Genomic DNA, 4320 nt, shown 5'->3' on the forward strand with positions numbered 1-4320 from the left:
AATTAGTTTTAGGTTAGATTAGGATTAGTCTTCTTTGGTAGAGAGAGAAAGTGAGGTTTTCTTCATTAATGAACTTGGATTTTGAAGAAGGAGCTTGTTCAATCCTTTGTAGACCTTCATCTTCAATTAATGAGCAATTTCTTACTCTCTCTCCTCTATTTTTATTTGTTTATTTTGGTTATTATTTTAGTTGTTGGTATTGCTTGTAGATCATGTTGATTCTTGATTATTTGTTGATTAATCTTGTTATTATCATGATTAGTGAGTAATTTCCCCATTAAGGGGATGGTTGTGGTGTAGTTGGACCTTGAGCATGTTCTAGGGTTTAGAATTGATTTATTTGTGATTAAAGTCTTTATATGCTTGATATTCTTTAATCTTCTTGCAAGTGCACATTGTTGGTTGATTAAAGGTGAATCTTTGCTAACAAGAAACGGAAGTTGACTTAGTTAAGGTTCATTACTATCGATTGTTATTTAATAGTACCTCCTAGTATATGGTTCTAATGTGAAAACATAGAGGCTATGTTAGGGGAAGCCAATTGACCCCGGAAGGCGGCTAGATTGGATTCTTAATTTCGATATTCGAGCATGTTCAGTTCATAATTAATTCAATTTCTATGCCTTTGTTATTGTTCAAGTGAATGTTATACCTAAACCATTTCCCTTAATGTTTTATTTCTTGTTTTAGCATTTTCAGACTTTAGTTTATTTATCCCCTATTCCGGACTAGCTTAATTGTTGATAACATTTGGTGGTGTTTACCGTTCTCTGTGGTTCGACCCCTATGCTTGCCTTATACTCGTATTAGGTTTGTTTAGGTTGTATAAATTGTATTTGATCTAGGGATAGACAATTGACGACGCGTTTATTCCCTTGTCACTTTTGTATATATAGTGTACGACCTTCTTTATTTTTCATACATGAAATACTTAGTTTAGAGTAGTTTGTCTCTCCTCTGGGGGGATTAGCTTAGATTAGGAGTTCCTCTCTCTAGATTAGGAGTAGTTTTAGAGAGAGAAAGTGAAGGATTTCAATGGTGATTGAGAGATTGAAGATACAAGGGTGACAATTGTGTTAAAGACCTCCTCTATTATCAATGAGCATTCTTAACTCTATCTCACCTTAGTGCTTTGTTTAATTTCATGTTTGTTTGGTTTAATTTCTATGTTTGATGCTTGATTAGTGTAATTGTTCTTGATATATTGTTAATTCTTAATTCCTTTAGTTGATTGTTGATATATGATGATATTTGAGTAGTTATTGGCTAGGAATTGGGTGAAACTTATATGATTGATTAATTGTGATTAATCTGGGAATTGTGTAGATTGATTGTTGAGATTAAAGTGATTAATGAAGGTTGGCATGTGTGTAATTCGATTAGGCTTTGAGAATTATGCTATATTGCGTTGTAAGTGCTAATGACATGAACAATTAATTTAGGAATTGCAATTATCGATTGATTTTGATTGTGATTCTTTTAGTTTGTTATTCATAGTGAACCCTAGCTTAACATTTAGGAGATAGCTCTTTGATTCCAATTGAATGCTCATATCATTAGTCATCACAACCTTTGATTGGCATGATATTCCCAATTTGTTGCAATTGACATGATTACTTGTTGATCCCCGTTCCTAGTTTTTTAGTTCCTTTGTTACTTGTTTCGTTAATTGTTAGTATTGACTCTTACCTTACACTACTACAAAATACGTCCTTTCTAGACGCTTTTCAGCCTTTTTTTCGACACATAAAAGCGTCGCAAAAATCTTTCTCGACGCTTCTAAAAAGCGTCGAAAAAACGTGAGTCGAAAATTTTGCTAGACATAAAAAAGCGTCGCGAATTTCGACGCTTTATTGTGTCCAAATTTTTATACGAAGTGTCGCAATATGCCACAATTGACGCACTTTCTTAACTTTGGCGAAGCTTTTTCACGTCAAGAATCTTAAAATTGGTGACGCTTTTCTATGTCCAATTTTTCATACATTTGCTATTTAACATTTTGGCAACGCTTTTTCCTGTCCATATTTTATAATTTGGGGACGCTTTTTCTTGTCCATTTTTTTTTTTTTTAATAAAAAGTCTAATATACCAAAATAAAATATTTCATTCACTAATAATTATTTCTAATATATTAATATTACAAAAAAATAAAATAAAATACATGTACAACAAATTTATGCCAAATTTTTTTATCACATATAAATATATTGTAGCATATGTACAATATCTCATAGTAATGGGTTTTTTATTACAACTAGTACAATTCCAAATTATGCTTTATTCATGACTAGTTGTAGTGGAACAAATTCGGAATCACTAATTGAAATCCTTTAAATAGCACAATTCTCTCATGAACAAGCTTCTTTGCCATCTGCACACCCATTCTAGCCGCTGCCACCTCAGCTTGTTCAACACCCCACCGAGCCTTCAACCTTCTAACAGCCGCAGCCACAACGCACCCTGCATCATCCCTTAACACCACGCCCAACCCAATCTGGTTTCCCGCAGCCATATTAGCATCAGAATTTATTCTGATCGCACCAGAAGATGGCAGCCTCCAATCACAAAAAACAAATTAAATACCAAAAACAAATTGTTAGAGGTGGACCAACTTTGATAGCATCTACTTTAAGTGGAAAGAATTAAATAAGAGGCAAACCTTCCAACATGCTGAGAATATATATCGTGCATTAACGATGTAATAAGTATTGTCGTCGATAGTTGTTATTACAGTCAGCAGCTGCAAATGAACAGAAGCAATAAAATTATGATCAATCTATCCATCAAATCTCATCTTAACTAACTCACCTTTTTGCCTTTAGATTGTCCAATATAATCAATCCCATTCAGTCAATGCCTATGAAATCCATCTGCAGTCATCTCAGCTCGAGAATAAAACTGATACCCCACATCAATTCCTGCACATTCCACAAACGGAATCCAGTTAGTCTCAGGACTTAGATAATAAGAAACCCTTTTTGCTCGGGTTACAAGCACCAACCAGGAAGAAAACCAATTGTCTTCTCAGGATACAATATTTCATTCTCTCCTCTCATCTGTCACCAACACATTGTAAACAAATAAACAGTGAATGTAAGTACAACTAGTAATGATTTCACAGCAGGAGAGTCTAGAAAATGCATGGACAACAATCATATGTGCTTCACAACAACAGCACCACAATATATTTTACAATGTATGAGTGATAAAGCAACAACTATATTGTCGATGTGACATCAGTTTAGACATAAAAGCAGTATAGTTTTAAGCCAGTCATATCAAGCACCTTAATGTAGCTACTAATCAATCGTCCACACTTCTGTGATTCCATTGGCTGCAGAACATCTTGTGTTTCTGATCTCAGTGACTAATAACTCGGTTCAACTATATCAGTGACTCTACCAGGGCAAATAGAGTTTATCCAAAACATTAAAATAGCCAAAATTAAATCAGTCTAATGAAGCTGCACAAAAGACAATAGCCCATGGGACATCTTGATCGCAGTTCAATTATTTAATAAAGTGTCGAAATTCGATTCTTTTTTAATTTTTTTTTCTTTGCATTTATCATAATCAATAGTTGACACTGCAAGAGAAAAGATACATATAAAGCAACTCAATCCCCTTATTTTCAAAGAATCATTATCATTGATCCAACAGTTTCTTACTAAATAATAGCCAGCATGAGCTATGAGTGTACCTCAAATGACAATATGCTTAAAACATGTCTGATATTAACCATTCACATCAAGCTAGGTCCAACAATCACTAGTAGTAATATGTTTAAATCCATGGTTCCATCCAACAAACACAAAATGTAACATGCAGTACAACAAGTTTGGGCACCAAGATAGGAAAAAACAGCAGTACAAAATCCACAGGGAGATAGAATTGTATACAATTTACCCCAGAGTACTTTATTTTTGATGAAATGATCAAGGGATTTGAAAGCTCTCAGGCACTTGTAAAAAAAATTCAGAATCCTGCAACACAACCAAATAAAGGAAAATATGCATTAATGCCATGTATATTTATAAGAAAACAGAACTTTATTGGTAGTTCTCCATTTATATATACTGAAGCTTAAAACGGCAGCCCCACTAACAAAGTAACATCCATTGGATATCTGATTCACCTACAACTAATTGGACTGGAAGTAAATAATCCTTGATTGTATTATTTATTTTTTTATTGCATAAATTTAATGTTTTTCTTTTAAAAACGGGATTGAAAACAGATGCATATTTCACAAGTAGAACATGAATGAAGCTCTAAAATGGAGTAATAATTATTAATTTGAAAGAATGGACTAACAAGACAA

The 4320-nt window shown here is 33.4% G+C and overlaps 1 long non-coding RNA gene across 1 annotated transcript; it reads right to left on the reverse strand.

Moving 5' to 3' along the window:
• Positions 1–2086: 2086 nt before the first annotated feature.
• On the reverse strand, positions 2087–3984 carry LOC145630730 (uncharacterized). The gene is made up of 2 exons (XR_014112220.1): positions 3899–3984; positions 2087–2918 (listed from the first exon to the last, which is right to left on the reverse strand). It is a non-coding gene; the product is annotated as an uncharacterized LOC145630730 (long non-coding RNA).
• Between the last annotated feature and the right edge of the window lie 336 nt (positions 3985–4320).

This window comes from Chenopodium album, chromosome 5, assembly GCF_948465745.1.
Source record: "Chenopodium album chromosome 5, dcCheAlbu1.1, whole genome shotgun sequence".
NCBI lineage: Eukaryota > Viridiplantae > Streptophyta > Magnoliopsida > Caryophyllales > Amaranthaceae > Chenopodium > Chenopodium album.